Here is an 18,526-nt window from a genome sequence, read left to right as displayed (position 1 = left end):
GGTAATTATTTTGGTGTTTAAATACGTCAGAGCCTGCAGGGACTAACTCAGTGTGACTGAGCATGCATGTTTCTTTTCATAATGTCAAATCTTGTATACATAATGTGAATACCAACAAAAAAGAAAAAGAGAATGTTTATATGAATATTTATAAATATAATAAATGCTTTTTTAAACAAAAATACTGTATTTCAATTGCATGTACATTTAAATAGCAGTCTTTGTTTGTGTGCATTGAAGATATGTTTAATTATCTAAAATAAGTGTCTACAATCTCAAATACATCATTTTAATTTTAGCTAAGGGAAACAGAGAAAGGACTATTCATTCTGCAGGATTCCAATAGCAGATATTTGTTTTATTTAAATTAAGAAGGAAAAAGCTTAGATTATGATAGCCCCCTCAGATAGTGCTGATTCAGTCACTCGTGTTCTTTCTGAGAAATACCCCTGTGCAGTTTGAACATGCAGTGCAGATGATCTTGGTGGTATTTCATAATATATTCAAGTGTTAGGCTGGGCTGACACATCCTCCCCCTACCTAAATGAATCATCAGCCATGTTGCAGTACAATCCCATACAGAACAGTGGACAGGAAAGCGCTGCAGTGGCATAGCATCATACACACAAACCTGGACTGCATACCGAGCAGAACCTTACTGCAAGTGCTATTTGCTTCGTGGTTATCGATCCACTGGCTGTTCTTTCCTTCTCCATGGTGAACTCACACTTTAAATCTCTAACACCTCCCACTCCCACTTCCACGCCCACACCAACGGCAAGAGTGGGCTCCATTTGCATAAGAGCACATTGACATTCCACCGGGTCGTGAATTGCAACACTTGGATATGTGTTGCCAATAGTGGTTGTTAGAGAGATTGCAGAGCAGATTTATCTAACATCTGACATTATTATAACAAAGGCAATCCTGACTTATCATCTTATTATTATTATTTATTATTATTATTATTATTATTATTATTATTATTATTATTATTATTATTATTATTATTATTGTACTCTGCCTGCAAGCAGAAGCATTAAAATAAAACCAGGGAGATTTGGAAAGCAGTCTGAATTTTTTTGTGTTCCTTGGCTTCAGATTTCAATCACTCACATTACATTTATTAATGTTTCTAACTGATTTCTAAAACAGGAAGCGATCACAGAGCTCGTTGCAGCTGAACTATGTAAGATATCTGTGTTGCAGATTTACAAAAAGAATTTGTGGTAAATCTCCCAGTTTTCATAAGTAGAACAGAGATGAAATCTCCCAGAGTGATCATATTCAGTGTATACTACAGAAAAAAGTCTTCTATAGTAATTTTACTGTCTTAAGGGCCACCTGGTGTTGTCCTACAGTACATACTAATTGCACTACATATTACAGTACATAAGTAATTTACCACATTGATATGCCTTAACAGAACAGTCTTAACAGATATTTATGTATCTTGTATCTAATATGATTGTTCAGCTGATTTTAACTCAATGTAATGTCAGGGGGAAAATAGAGGTAAGTGATTCTGACAGCTATACTCGGGGTTTCAGGTTTTTCTGAAATTATTACAGAAATTACACTTTTTAATTTGAATGATTCTTCATTCTCTTGCAATCATATGTGCTTCTCTGCTTGTGTGTGTGTGTGTGTGTGTGTGTGTGAGAGAGAGAGAGAGAGAGAGAGCGAGAGATTTTTATTTTCACCATTTTATTTTCATCCATTTGTTTCCCTTTGTACTCCATTTCCTCCAGGTGAATCCACAGGTATTCCCTGCTTAAGGTTGTTTTGGGCTTTAACACAATGTATATATATATATATATATATATATATATATATCCTTGCATGTATATAGCACTTTTCCGAATGCTCAAAGTGTGTTACAGTGATGAAGGGGAACTCACCTCACCAACCACCAATGTGTAGCACCCACCTGGGTGATGCACGGCAGCCATTTTTCGCCAGAAAGCTCACCACACATTAGCGAAAGTGGAGAGGGAGAGAACATTTTTTAGCCAATTAAATCCAGGGATGATTTTTGGTGGCAGGTTTGAGAGAGCCAGATCTGGGAATTGGCCAGGACACCGGGAGACCCCCTACTCTTAGCGATAAGTGTCATGGGATCTTTAATGACCACAGTGAATCAGGACCTCGGTTGAACATCTCATCTGAAAGACGGCATCTCCTACAGCACAGTGTCCCCATCACTGCACTGGGGTTTATTTGACCAGAGGGAAGATTGCCCCCTGCTGGCCCACCAACACCACTTACAGCAGCAACTCAGTATTCCCTGGTGGTCTCCCATCCAAGTCCTAACCAAGCCCACGCTTGCTTAGCTCCAGCCATTCGGCAGGAGCAGAGTGCATGGAGGTATGGCTGCTGGCAATGGGTTGATAATCCTTGGTTAACCATAGTTATTGAATTTAATTTATTGGATTATTTTTAATTTAATTGCAGTTCAGTGTTTAAGAATCACTGTTTAATTGTCACTTTCAGTTACGCTGTGCCCAGCACTCTGAACCCAGAATACCTGGAGATGACTCTTTATCAACCTCAATACTTTTAGTAAATTTATTTAGAGGGAATTCAACCTCTGCACATATGAATTCAGATGTCTCTATTTGTCTTTGCTAGTGGATAATTTTGTCAGCATGAGAGAGGAACCACAGTCAAGTATGTAAAAAGTTTTAATAAGTAATGATTCAGAAATTAGCCATTTGTAATGCTGGATAAAAATAATGGTACAGTATGGTACAATGCAATACTATACATACAAGGTAATATGTAGTGACAAACAAGATGTGAATGTATTAGTATTATTGTCCATACATTGCTCACAACTCGGCTGATAATACAGAAGTCTAGATTACAGTCATGCAGATTGGCTACTGTTCTCACACTGAGGCATGTATAGGTAAATAGCCTAATGTGGGGGAAACTGGAATTAATGTGTTACTTGCGAGTAAAGCGTAGATTAAGGAAGGAGAAAGAGGAGAAGGGAAGATATCTGAGACCCAGCCAGAGTACGACACGCTAGACTGAAATCTGTGAAATACCACTCAGCCCAAAACGAGTGTAGGTCGGTCACACCGGAATGCAGCAATGTGGCACTTCAAGATGCAGATGACACAGTTTCTGAGTGGGACGGGAACTCAGAAGTCCAGCAGCATGGTGATCCAATCTGTTATTAGCTGGAGATGCTGAAATAATAGGAACTCACCCAAAAAAGGTTTGCTAAGGTTTAAGAAAAAAAAGAAAAAAGAGAGCGAACACCCAGGGTCATCTACCTAAAATCCCTGGCAGGGTGAGTGGGAGGTCTAAGTTGTCATTGGTTGTTTGGTTGGGTGAGCAGGAGGTCTAAGCTGTCATTGGTTGCTTGGCCTGGAGAGCGGGAGGTCTAAGCCGTAATTGGTTGCTTGGTTGGGTGAGCGGGACGTCTAAGCTGTAATTGGTTGCATGGTCGGGTGAGCGGGAGCTCTAAGCTGCCATTGGTTGCTTGGTTGGGTGAGGTATTATTACTGCTGTTTCCATTGGAGCGGTCCATATGTTAGGAAATACCAAACAATGTATAGGTTGAATTGTTCGAGATAAATATCATGTCTTACAGGTAACTAGATATACTTTTTTGCTTCGTCTTCATCCTGATTTCTAGGAGTTAACCATCGCAAAAATAAGAGCTTTAGGCTAAAGTTGCAGTGAGATGATTAATTACTTACTAGCAATGTGGGCTAGCAAATGCAGTACGGCAAGATAAGCAACCACTCACACTCGACCGTTGTTCATGTCCGCTGAGTATCAGGAACTGTGTCATTAGTTATGCCGAATATCACACTCTATGTTTGTTAGCGTGAATGGAGTTGCCTTGAAATACTCGGCACATTATGCTAGTCGTCAGTAGTGTTTCATAATGGACATAAGAGTGTCAGTAGTGTAGTGCCTTATATGGGACATAAGAGTGTCAGTAGTGTTTTATACAGGACATAAGAGTGTCAGTAGTGTAGTGCCTTATACGGGACATAAGAGTGTCAGTAGTGTTTTATACAGGACATACAAGTGTCAGTAGTGTTTTATACAGGACATAAGAGTGTCAGTAGTGTTCTATACAGGACATACGAGTGTCAGTAGTGTAGTGTTTTATACTGGACATAAGAGTGTCAGTAGTGTAGTGTTTTATACTGGACATAAGAGTGTCAGTAGTTCCCCACAGGGGGCACTTATAAATTTATTTGGTACTGGAATGTCTAAATTAGATTATTTTTTCACTGTTTGTAAGGTAAGAAGTTACTATTGACATACATAGAAATGCTCGTTTTTAAGTGCTCCTGAAAATGCTTTCAGCTCAATGGAAATAATGCGTTGACTTTTCCTAGCCTATGTACAAAAAGTGGATTGATTGCTTATGGCTCAGAGTGGGATTTTGGAAACGTCAATACCATCTGACGAAAAACATGTTTTCAAAGTACAAAAATGGCAAACTACTCTCACACAACTTACAAAGCACTGTCTATAAGTCATTAATTCAAATCTAGGCCAGCCATTAAAAGTATTGTTATCAAAATTGTGCCAATTTACATGAAACAATATTGGCTATCTTAGCTCACACAAATTAAATAAGCTGTATTCCAAAGCAATTCCACCCAATGCTTCCTAAATTGTTTCAAGTAACATGGCCCTATAGATTGCCTGAACACAAAAATAATACTGTGCAGGCAGAATTGCAGGCTATGTTAGAGATGGGATTGATAGAAGAATCAAACAGTTTGTGGAGCAGCCCCGTTGTGCTTGTGCCTAAGCAGGTGGGTCTGTGCGCTTCTGTGTTGATTATTGCAAGGTGAATGATGTCTCACGTTTCGATGCTTATCCTATGCCTAGGGTTGACAACCTCCTGGACCAGCTGGGTACTGCTCATTTTTTCACAATGCTGGATTTAACTAAGGGCGACTGGCAGATTCCCTTGTCTCCAGAGTCTAAAGAAGAAATGGCCTTCTCCACTGCATATGGGTTGTACCAATTTGTCACACTTCCATTCGGGCTGTTTGGGGCGCCTGCTACTTTCCAACGCCTCATGGACCGAGTGCTGCAGCCCCACTCTCCATATGCTGCAGCCTACTTGGATAATGTAATAATCTATAGTGACACCTGAGGGCGGCATGTGGAGCATGTAGGGGCGGTGCTTCAGTCTCAGGGGTGTGCATGGCTTATGGCCAACCAGAAGAAGTGTGCAGTTGGACGGAGGGAGGTACGGTATCTGGGGTACCACTTGGGCGGCAGGCAGGTGCGTCCCCAAGTTGATGAGACAGCAGCTATTGTGGCCTGCCTGTGACCCAAAACAAAAAAAGAGGTTGGACGGTTCTTGGGACTGGCAGGCTACTGTAGGAGATTTATTCCAGCTTTCTCTGAGCTGACCAGTCCTCTGACCGATCTGACCTGTAAGGGTGCCTCAGATCCGGTCCAGTGGACGGAGTGGTGCCAGCAGGCGTTTGAGAGGGTAAAACAGGCTCTCTGTGGTGAACCGCTCCTTTATACGCATAACTTTGCTCTCCCGTTTTGTCTGCAGACGGACGCATCGAACAGCAGGCTGAGGGCCGTTTTGTCCCCGGAGGTTGAGGGGGTCAACTGCCTGGTGCTGTACATTAGCCGGAAGCTGTCACAGTGGGAGGCAAAGTACAGCACTGTGGAGTGTCTGGCCATCAAGTAAGCAGTCGCACCTCTCCGCTATTATCTCCTGGGATGCCCTTTCACCCTCTGTTCGGACCACATGCCCCTTCTGTGGCTCCACCACAGAAAGATGGCAATGTGCGGATCACTAGTTGATATTTGGCATTCCCAACAAGTGATCAGTAAAGTGACAGTGGTATGAATTGGGGATTACAAAGCCAGGAATAGGCTGTGGCTGCACAGCTACTAGGACAGGGATCAAGAGCCCATGCAGCCATGAGGGGGGACAACCATACCCGCCTATCAAGAGCCAGCCCATGTGAAGTGGGATCACAGCTGATTGACAGGTGACAGTAAGGAAAGGATTCCACCCCACTATGCTCTATAGCTACAGGCTTCTCCCATCCTGTTTCCAGACTATAACTGATTATAAGCCTGAGCATAAAGGTGTTTTCAATCTAGATTTAAATATTGAGACTGTGTCTGACTCCCTTATAAATTTTGGAAGCGTGTTCTACAGTAGTGGGGCTCTGTAGGAGAAAGCTCTACCACGCTCTAGGTTCTTAGATATTCATGGGACTACCAAGTAGCCTGCATCTTGAGAACAGAGTGACCTTGTGGGTTGACAAGGTTAGTTTTATACACTGGTGCACCTCCATGCAGAGCTTTAAAGGTCAGGAGCAAAACCTTGAAATCTATGCTATGCTTAGTGGGTAGCCAGTGAAGTGATGCTAACACTGGGGTAATGTGCTCATACTTCTTAGTTCTAGTCAAGATACGAGCAGATGCATTCTGCACAAAAACGAGATATTAGGGAAGCTGGTTAATGGCATTACAGTAATCTAGGCGAGACATAACAAAAGCGTGTATCAATTTCTCTGCATCCCCACTGACAGGAAGTGCCTGATTTTAGTTATGTTACATAATTGAAAGAAAGCAACTCTGGATATGTTTCTTATGTGCGTGTCAAAGGTTAAATCAGGATCAATGGTAACAGGTCTTTCACAGCCATATTTGGTTCAGCCAGACAACTATTTTCTCCCTAAGTATTTTCGGACCTAACACCAACATTTTGGTCTTATCCGGATAAGGTCCCATTTTGCCAAGTGGGAGTATATATAATGAGAAAAGTACTGGTCCTAGCATTGATCCTTGTGGAATACCACATTTAATCATTGAGTAGCTAGACTCTTCTTCTTTTAATTTAACAAACTGTTTCCTGGTGGGACTGGGACTCCAGCAGCCACTCGCAGGGCTGAGTCATAGCTGGAAATGGCGGGACTGGGACTCCAGCAGCCACTCGCAGGGCTGAGTCATAGCTGGAAATGACGGGACTGGGACTCCAGCAGCCACTCGCAGGGCTGAGTCATAGCTGGAAATGGTGGGACTGGGACTCCAGGTAGTCTACCTTCCAAGTGCTGCCAATAAAAAGCATGAATGGGTGTCATACTGCAAGTGATTGAATATGCTTTACAAATGGAAAGGAAAGGATGAAAATTATTCAAGGACAGAAAGACGAGAGAACTCAACATCACAAGTTTGGAATTAGTCTCAAAAAGAATTTGGTCATGCACAGATGTACATTCTGTGCATGACACATTTCTACCCGATATCAAGCGGTGAGACTGCAATTTTTTGATGCTCCTCAACTTCACGCAAAGGTGTGTATGCATGTGTATGTGTGTGTGAGAAAGAGAGAGAGAGAGAGAGAGAGAGAGAGAGAGGGGGGTAGAAACTTGCATTCGCCCATTTACTTTTGCTAAAAGTCAGAGATGGTAGCTTGATGAGCTTGTGATTTGTGAGCAAAGAAATCCATTTTAATGTTTTTTGACTTTTGTTTAGTTGAGGAACAGAAGCCTTGTGTGTGTGTGTGTGTGTGTGTGTACATGCATGCATGTGTTAGAGTGTGTATGTGTGCGTGCATTCGTGTGTATGCGTGCGTGCGTTTGTGTGCGCATGCTAATTGGTGAGGTGGTACTTGGACGTTTTGATGATCTGATCAGAGGTGGTACTTGAATCAAAAAGTTTGAGAACCACTGCAATTGACAAACAGTGAGAAATAGCCTATTGTCACAGGTGAACAGTCAGTCAGCTACATCATACTTTGCTGAAATTAGCCACACGTGAGACCATTGTTTTGCTGAAAAGAAAGCAGTCCCACCTTCCTGTCCATTCACTGATGGGGATTTTGGGGAGTTTTAAATGTGGTACCTTGATCTGAAGGCCTTTGATTACCGGCCTATGCCTGGAGTGTAATCATTCTTCACCCACATCTTGTTTACCTGGAATGGGTGCTGTGTATGGGCATGGAAGTGATATTTTAGAGGGCAGGACCTTGGCTATAAACACTGACCAAGTGAAAGGTCTCCAACACTTGGAGGCATAATTATACCTGACTATAATAATTACCTTTCTGAAGAAAATAAGAAAACTGACACAACTCAGAAATAGGTTCAGGCATTATGTACGCCAAAATGCATCATTCACGCCCAATTTAAGCCAGCTAATTATAGGACTTCTTTCTGAGAAGTTTATGCTGATTAAAACATTGAAAAAAACTTTGTCTTGCTTAGAAAGTCTTTACACTAGAAATACATTTATATTTATGTATTTATTTCAAAATAGGCCTATGTTCATGTAATATATTAATGTGTAAGCGTACTGAATGCTCATTTGAAGCATAGATGAACCGTTATTTCAAGTCAGTGTAGAGGTGGTAAGTTTACAGAATGTGGTCTCTTTAGTCAGACTCTAAGGAATTCTGCCCCTGGCCCTGCTAATCGCCCCTGTTCTCTCCACACTTTTATAAATACTCCCATAAATGCCCAATAGAACAAATGCGTGTGTTGGCCAGCTTCTGTCCACCTCATGGAGCCACAGAGATGGGAAATCTGTAGTATGCCCACTGGATGTGCATGAAGTGTCGTCACCTAATACACTAGCTGAGCTTCTTTGTGAATTTTAATGGTGATTCTCGTCCAGAAATCCAGGTTACATTAACGCCACCTACTGCTCCGGAGTGTGGATCAAAGTATCTATATCTTGTCCCTAGACCTGTGTTATTAACAAAATACATAAAAATAACATGAAAACTCCTATAACTGAGGCTCTCCCTGATTCTCAGAAAGTTTACATAATTTACTTACTCTGTGAAACCACCTACAGTGTGATAAAGATGATGCCGAACTTGCTTCAAGCCAGCTAAATGAAAGAGTGCAACAGCCAGGACAGTCAAACTAGAGTAAAATTCCTTACCAGGGCACTTTACGGGGACTGGCCCAAAAGAAGGAACACTGGAGCACACGTTGCTCAGGGCAAAAGTCACTGTTTTAATGAACAGGGCAGGACTGATGTTTCGACGGCTACAACGTCTTCCTCAGAGTCAAAAAAACAAGTGGAAAGGCCACCCCAGGAGGATTATAAATTCCATCCCATCAATTATACAATGTAAGGTGTGCACGTGTACAAAACAAAAACACCTTGCGCAAATTACAACATACATATAATAAATATAGTAACATTTGACAACAATAACTGATACAATAAAAAATGGGTACAGAAATTAAATTAATAAAGGGAAAAGTTAAACAAATTATAGACAATTCTGGTCAAACATGAACAGTAAAAATCTTAGGATTACAAAATACATGAGAGATTGAGGGACTCATTTAGTCCATTAGGTTCCATACGATTAAGGGTATGAATCCAAAATGCCTCTCTGCGGCGCAGTTTCTTAATGATGTCACCACCTCCGGGTGACACAGTAACTTTTTTGATACCCCAAAATTTTAATTAAGAAACTGAACCATGATTGGCTTCAGAATAATGTTGCAAAATTCATAGTTCATAGTGTAGAACTGCATAGCAAAGTTCTTAGTGTGGATTGCTTTCTTGTGTTCTGCAATTCTAAGTTTGAGGGCTCACTCAGTCTGACCTATGCAGATTTTAGAGCATATGCATTTCAACAATTGCAATTAATTAAATCTTTCTTGTATTCTTTGCCCGAATGGGGATGGCGGAAAGCCTTGACATTGCTGGAGATGGAGCAGTGAACACAATGACCGCAGTGATAGAAGCCTCTAGGGGGCGCTGCTATCTGGGAGGGTTTAGTCTGGGGGTTTCTCCCAACACTACTTTATCTTTTGTTGCAAGGCCTTCCGAAGCACGCAAGGGGGATCAGAAAACTGTTTTTTAAAAAGAGGATCACTCTGAAGAATAGGCCAATGTTTCAGAAAAAACAATGTTCTTCACTTCCCCAGCGACCAGATTAAACTCTGGAAAAGCAAATGCGAGGAGGAGTGGCACGCTTCGGTTTTTTGGAGAGGAGGGACTTCCTGTTAGTATCGCGGGCACGGTAACACAAATGAATGAATTAATGAATCATTGCATTTATTAGCACTTTTCTAAACACTCAAAGTGCTTTACAGTGATGAGTTGGAACTCACCTCACCCACAACCAATGTGTAGCGCCCACCTGGGCGATACACGGCAGCCATTTTGGGCCAGAACGCTCACCACTCACCACTCACCACTCAGAGGGAGAGAACATTTTTTAGCCAATTGAATCAGGGGATGACTAGGTGGCAAGTTGGAGAGAGCCAGATTGGGAATTTAGCCAGGACACCAGGGAACCCCCCACTCTTTGTGTCATGGGATCTTTAATGACCACAGTGAGTCAGGACCTCAGTTTAGCGTCTCTTCCAAAAGACAGCATCTCCTACAGTACACTGTACCCATCACTGCACTGGGGCATTGGGGTTTATTTGACCAGAGGGAAGATTGTAGGAGCAGGGTGCATGATGGTATGGCTGCTATAACATCAGCAACGTTATATACTCTCTGAAATCTGTTCCGCATTTGACAGATATTGTCTTCAAATTCAGTCAGTGTCAGTACTATAGTTGCATCTCAACTTCAATACCCATTGTAGCACCATCTTTATTCTTAGCAACTCCACTGTGTAGACATAAATTGTGTTGTATTATTAAACACATTATTAGCCAGAACTACAAAGTCCACCCCTGTACTAATTCATCTGGATGCTTTGAGACAGCAATATACATTTGTTTAAAATCAGGGTACTTCCCTTGAATGCAGTTACTGAAAGCTTTTCCTAAATGAATTTAAATACCCATTTAAACCCCCAAATCACTTTGTCTATTCCTCCTTTTCTTTGTGGCAACACATTCAATGTCCTTACCTCCATAAATCCCTATCATCTGAAAAGAACGATTTGCCCATACCAGGTGGTATACTTGAAAAAAATGAAATTGATAATTTCAGTGAACAACAATGGACTGATAACACTGTCCTATGGAGTACTGGATAGTCCACTATTTACCCGTTGAGCAGTTTTGTGCTCATTCTAACCTGCATTATTCTATCAAGCAGAAAATCCTTAATCCAGTTGAAGCCCTCCCATCGATCCTGATCAAGTTTAATCAATCAGAAGCCCTTCTTTCCACATCACGTCATAAGCCTTTTCTGCATCAAAAATACTGCAATCACAGTTTTGTTCACTTGAGCAGTTCCTTATTTCAATTTATTACTGGATCTACTGTACCTCTCCCTTTCCAATACACTCTCAAACAGATGTGTTAAAAACAGCATATTACATATGTTAGAAAAAAGCAAAAAAATCTTTAAAAAAATAAATAAAATAAACAAAAATGTAGAGACCAAATTGTTTTAGTTTAGGTGTGTGTTTACATAGTAGATAGTAGATTCCATAAAATAAATGAAGTTACGCAATATGTCATCAAATATACCAGTTTTTTATTTCAGATTGTACATTCTCTCATTGGGAACACAAGACTAGAGATCTTTGATAGAGTGAGTTAGATGGAGGGTGTTTGTGCTTCCAGCGAAGGGCAGTACATTTATTGGGTCTTGCACCGGCTTAAGGCCTAAAAAAGTTGTTGTTTTACAACAAAAATGTATTTTCAAAGCCTATGTCTAAGCAGAAGACTCAAATTTCAGTGGCCTTGGAGGAAATCACTCATCTGAGTGAATATTAATGAAGAGGACAGTGAAAACAGCTTTGACTCCTTAGCAGAGGGCATGTGCAATACAAGACTTTTACATTTTATAATGTGAGCATCAAAATATATTCTCATATATTTTTATATATATAATTATTATTATGCTTATGGATAAGGAGTAGGCCTCATTTTGAATAATAAATGTAGCATGTAAAATTGACGTGTTTAACATGTTGATGGTAGCGGGGTATTTCATAAAATGTTCAATAAATGGACGCATCACTGCATTAGTAAACTAAATCAGCGTTTCCCCACCTTTTTCCTGCCGGGGCACACTTTCCAAATTTGCAGAATCTCAGGGCGCACCACTCAAAAGCAAGTGACACACTGATGTCGACGTGATGTGTCAACAGTAGGCCTAAAATGTTCTTTTGGGGTTTCACTTAATGAATATACATATTAATTACATTTATTTTGGCTTTTGTGAATGGGATTTGTTTATTTACGTTTTTTAAAATGCGGTTGGGAAACACTGAACTAGATAGCTAATGTAGTTATTTCCTACAATCGTCCTGACCTGCTGCTGATAGGTGGCAAGGGTAGGGCAGAGAGAGGGGTGGAGAGGGAGAGAGAGAGGGGGGGCGTGGTAGGTAGGGGTAAAGCGAGCCAATTTCAGCACACATCTTCCACTAGCATATAGTATACAATATATTGGGATGGCAGGTATGCCATTCTGCCAAGTTACGGCTTGTTGTGGCAGCATGCTCCATACCTACACATTACATTTGGAACTTTTCAGGGTTCCCTACAGAAATAACCACAATGACCACAGACTCTCAGCCCTTAAAAACATTAACTCCCCGTACCTTCTGACCTCATGTCAACAGACAGAATTCACAAACAACTTCACATGTCCGCATGATAAAGGTCCAGAACTTAGGGGTTTTTGCATTTTTAAAAAATTCTTCTTCTTCCTGTTTTCCCTACCAATTACATCATGACAAATGCTACAGGGCCACAAGGAATACATCTTCCCATTGGATGTTTAGCTACATGACCCAACTAACCAGCTCATGCCTAGTGAGGATATTTGGATTAAGCTCATTGAGGAACATGAAAAGGGCCTTACAGTAGGCGTGTGTTACCAGCCGCCAGCTTCAGACAGTGGTGTGAACTCAATGCTCCTTAGAAACATAACAAAAGCTTGTCAGGAAGGTGAGATTATTATCATGGGTGACTTCAATTACCCTGCTATTGCTATGATGACAGGACAAGGAAAAAGAGAGGAAGATTTTTTAGATGTTATAAATAACCTTTTTTTGGCACTGTATATCAGTCAGCCTACAAGAGGGAAATTAATTCTGGTTCTGGTGCCACGTAATGATCCTGACAGAATTTGGAGCATAGAGGTAATCGAGCCACTTGGGCTAGCTATCATTCGGCAGTTAGTTTTGATGTATTTTGGTAAATTAACAAGGCCTCCTCTACGAATAATTTTAATAAGATGAGAGCAAATTTAAATCATATTAAGTGGGTGCAGCTTCTTGACTGCAAGTTTGTGAATGAAAAGTGGCTCAGGTTCAAAAGGGTTATTCTTGAGGCACAATGTAAATTTATTCCAAAAGTAAAGAAAAGTAAGTTTAAGAACCAGTCTACCCAGTGGATGAACAATGCTATATGGAAGAGTTTGAGAAAAAAACTGTATAAGATATATAAAAACAACAGCACTGAGAGCAATAAGGCTTAATATTGTAATATTCTAAGGTTAAAAAAAGAACTACAGGAATCTAAGACGCTCTTTAAAAGGAAAATTTCCCACGATGCAAAAAGTAATCCTAAACATTTCTTTCAATGAAGGAAATGTAGGAAAAGTAAATTGAAGGAGGATATCAGGTGCACAGGAACAAAGAAGGAGCATTGCTTTTTAAGAATAAAATATTGCTGATACCTTAAAGTTACAATCTTGAGGATCTCCGTTTCATTCTCTTTGGCGGTATCAATGGCGAGAAGCAGTAATTGCAGGTGTGTTTTTGGACCCACTTCCCAGAGATCCAACAAGACCCAACCAGTGTCGCCTGTGTGACATCAGTCAGTTGGCACCTGGGCCACGCTAACTATAACACTTACTATTTACTGAATAAAAAATGGTTGTTATAAAAGTAACGTTATGTACATACTCATTCATTGTCTAAGATTAGGCTAACTTATGCTGTCTCTACACTGCCGAGCTGGGTTAAAATGCTGTAGCACACCTGGGGTAGAATTAGTGATGATCAATTTCCACAGACGTTCTTTATCCACCTTTTGCCCGGTGTGAGCATCTTTACACTGCAGAGAAGAATCCGCGGGATTCGCTGTGGCTCGGGCAATTATGTATCACGTGCACAATAAACATTTTCTTTCTCGTGAATGATTGTTGTGTGATATTTTTGAAACAACTGCCTTGCAAAATTACCCCTGGTGTTTCTGGTTTTGCTAGCTAAACTGTTCGAGAATAAAGCTGATATGGGTGTTAAATTACCAATCAGAACAAGAAGAATAAAAACAAAGGAGATTTCATCAAAAATGGGCATCAAGGCTGAAGGAACATATGAGGAAGCATAATAAAGTAATAATAACGCTAATCCATACTGCCATATTTTTTTATTTAGTTTTCTCCGGCTTGGCATCTTTACACAGAAATCAGATCTGCTCCACCTATACCCCGGGGTTAATGCTCAGTGAAAGACGGCATTATTCCGATCATTATAATATATTGATGAACTTGATGGCAATGAAAATAATGTTAACCTTAAGGCCAGTTCAGATCAATGATTCGCAACGAGACGAAACGGTTTTAGAATGTTGCAGAGAAAATTGCAAAAAATTGCCCTGAACTGGTTAGTTGAGGGCATCTTTAAACCACTGGCAGGCATTTTAGACAGTCTTTAGAAACTGGAGAAATACCTGAGGACTGGAAGCAAGGTAATATAAAACCAACATATAAGAACCCTTTCTTATATGTTGGTTTTATATTACCATGCTTCCAGATCGTACTGATCCAGGAATCTACAGGCCTGTCAGTTTTGCATCACATGAAAAATACTGGAATCTATCATTAGATTAGATTAGATTAGATCCTTTAATGACCACACAGCCAAGGCTGGTGGAATTTGTGAGCGGTACAGAATAGAAAAAACAGCAGGGTCCCAACATTTAACGCCAATATCACAATAATTTCTAACACAATACAACATGGGACATCCCAGACAATTTAACACAATACAACATGGGACATCCCAGACAATTTAACACAATACAACATGGGACATCCCAGACAATTTAACACAATACAACATGGGACATCCCAGACAATTTGACACAATACAATGTGAGACATCATAGACACAGAAGCATGACAGACAGCAGACAGGGGGACAGGTGATTAGCAGAGGGAGTTCAGAGTTCTTATGGCAGTGGGATAGAAACTGTTTTTGAAACAGGTTGTTTTTGTGGGCAATGTTCTATGGTGCCTTCCTGAGGGTAACAACTGAAAGACATGATGTGCTGGATGAGTGGGGTCGGAGATGATTTTCCTTGCCATTTTCACTGTCCGCTTATGATGGAGAGTTTCAATTGATGGGAGGGGGTACCAATGATTTTTGATGACCTGTTGACGATGCGTTGTACTTTATTCTGGGAGTGGCTGTCCAAACTGCTGTACCAGACTGTTATGGATGAGGTGAGGATGCTTTCTATGATGGCAGAGTAGAAATGGAGCAGAAGATGCATTCTCACTCTAAATTTTTTAAGCTGGCAGAGGAAGAATAATCTTTGCTGCGCTTTTTTAAAGATATAGTCTGTGTTGATGTTCCATTTAAGGTTATTGCTTATGTGAGTGCCAATAAATCTGAATGAGGCAGTGACGGATACAGGCTGGTCAGAGATGAGTATGGGGGTTTTGGGGTGTGATTTATGTCTGAAGTCAATGATGAGTTCTTGTGTTTTTGATGAGTTCAGGAGGAGGTCATTGTTTGTGCACCAGGTGACTGCTTGGTTTATCTGTTCGCGGTATTCGTTATTGAAGAAGAAGCTGTAGTAGTCAATATCGCAAACAAATCAATGTATTAAATTGTAGTTTTTAAATTGAGGGCAGTAGGAGAGAAGATGTCATAGTTATTTTTGTTATTCATTGTTGGAGGAGCTTGTCGAGGGAACCTATTTGACACTACCTAGCTAAGATTACCTAATATTAAATAGCAAGTTAGCTAGCTACATTAGCTAGATAATAACATTTTATTTGGCCCTGTTTCACATACGTTACTAGTCGAAGTCAGTAAACCCGATTAGTTTGTTGACATTTTGGGATAAACTCAGGATTGTCATGCTAGTTACATATTTGCTGATCAGGTTGCCTGTCCCCTGTGGTAGAATACAAATAAATGGCATCCATTATTGTTGCCTTACATTTATTTAGCAGCTGCTCTTATTCAGAGTGACCTGCAGTGCAGGAGAATTGTAAGTGCATTCACCTAATTAATATGGGCAGTTGTGCAAGACCTGGCTAACAGCATTCCCACACCAGTAAGTATAAGCCGCGTTTCCACCGCAGGAACTAGGGTCTAAATTTAGTTCCGGGGGCTTTATTTTACCCCCAAAAAAGTTCCTGCTCGGGGGGTAGTACTTTCCAAAAGTACCAGAACCTTTGGGGTGGGGCGCAAGCGCTGAAAATTTCTGATTGGTCGACTACTTGCAGTGTTATTTTTTTTTATTTCAACCGCCATGTTTAAAAATCTGCAGCCGCAAACCGATTTATTTTCATAATAACTTCAAATCAAACTTGTATGTTATGCGGCGCAGTAGCCTAATTTTGGTTATAGCCTGCCAAACGTCTTGGAATTATAACGTGTGCTCTTCTGTTCTTTTCTTGCTTTAGTATTCGTTTTATAAAATGCTAAGCATTCGTGCTGGGACAGCATATTACGTACCAAAACATTCAAACGGATTAATTCGGTTGCTGAATATTTTCTTCCGGATTTTCTTTGTTAGCCCGCTGTAATTGACTCAAAACGTTTGATACAGTTATGTGAGGTATGCGGTAGTTCTGCGTAATTCACATTGGTGATACAGTAAAAGAAAATTGGAAATCACCTTCCGCACTTTTTGTCAGGGTAAAATAACAGGTTAATTCTAGTAATCGTCCCTTTAGCTTTTTCAGACTGCCGTAATTTTACTCTGCCATTTTTCAATTCCACAAAAAGACCAGGAAGACTATGAACTAATTTATGGTGCATGGTTCGCATCTGGAGGGCACACTTCGCTGCTCGGCTAGCAGTAACTTCGAAGGAAAGCAAACGGTGGCTGTACCACTGCTAATTTAAATTTTCACGCAAGTCCGAGTTTTCGTTCTATTCTTGTCATTTTGCGATTAGCCTATATGGAATTGACGATGAGAAAGTAATCAAACAGCGAATTGTTTACAACGTGTGCATGTTTTCTGCTGTTGTTGCCAGTTATATTGGAAATGTGAATGCATTCTGTCGCCTCGAATGTCAAGACATGAAAGTGAATGTTCACATAAAAACATAATGAATGTGTTTGAGAGGATATATAAAACAGTTACAATCTGACTATTGGCCTGTTATATCCTATTTGTTGCATAACAACGGTCCAAGTTCAACTACCAACTACAGTTTTGCTTGACAACGGTAAAATATGCCCAAACGGCTGCAGAAGAATATTTAAATTCCAGGTGATTAAATCGATAAAAATCAATAAATACAAAAGTAACCATATAGCCTACAGTCATTGTTGGTAGCCCGTTGTATATAAGTGGAATAAACCCCTCCGGGCTGTCCCGGTTATTAGAAAATAATGTAGGCTACTTCGGTGGTAGTATGGGGTTACAGAAAAAATCATAGGACAGATGGACCGACGACAACGTCGCTTTTTCATACGTCAGTGGGCTAATTTGCCTAATCTTCGCGCGACTTTAGACCGCGGTGGAAACGCAGACAACCATGGGCTGAAGGAACCTTTCAGTTCCTTGAAAAGTAGTTCCTGGGACTAAAAGTTCCGTACTTTTGGTGGAAACGCGGCTATAGATGCAACACCACCAAAATACTAGTGTGTTCACAGTGCTAATCAAGAACCAAACCACAAATCCAAAATACAAATAGACTGCAGTCTGGAGAAGAGAAACATAAAACCGTAACATAACCAAAATCTAGAAAAATATCAGAACCTGAATTAGTAACAAAGGTGGGAGGGACTGAGGAAGAGTCTTGATGAAAGCATGCTCTGGCGTGTGTGTCCTGCTCAGAGAATTGGCTGCACTTTGCTGTTTGGAGAAGAGACCAGAGGACAGTGCTGTTGTATGAACATTCATGTTTTGTGTCCTGCTGACAACAGTCAAGCACCATCAGAAACCAAGGGAAACTGAGCTGCCTACTGTTGCTAAGCTACAGATGAGAGTTCCATCATTTTGGCCATGTCCCTAACTAACGATTGTTGCTGACGTGGAGACAGCCAAGTGAATTTGTTTCATCTTGCTTGCACTTTTATGTGTTGTCACAAAGGGTTAAAACATGACTGTAAGGTGATGGGCTAACATAGGTAGGTGGATGATCGGGACTGCAGTCATAGAGCCACTCTGTTTTATTGTTGTTTTATTTAATTTGAGGCCAGAACGTAAAGAATCTGAAAACCCTGTTTCAGAAAGCTTGTTCAAACCACCACCCACAGAGGACTATCATTCAGCATCTACAACTAAATACTTACACAAGGTCTCTCTCTCTCTCACACACACACACGTTTGTATTGCTATACTTGTGAGGACTACCCATTGACTTAGATTCATTCCATAACCTCTAACCCTAACCCCAACCACTACATGCCTAACCTTAACCCTA

This window comes from Anguilla rostrata, chromosome 14, assembly GCF_018555375.3.
Source record: "Anguilla rostrata isolate EN2019 chromosome 14, ASM1855537v3, whole genome shotgun sequence".
NCBI classification, from domain to species: Eukaryota; Metazoa; Chordata; class Actinopteri; order Anguilliformes; family Anguillidae; genus Anguilla; species Anguilla rostrata.
The sequence above is the reverse complement of the archived record's forward strand: the minus strand, read 5'-3'. Positions refer to the sequence as shown.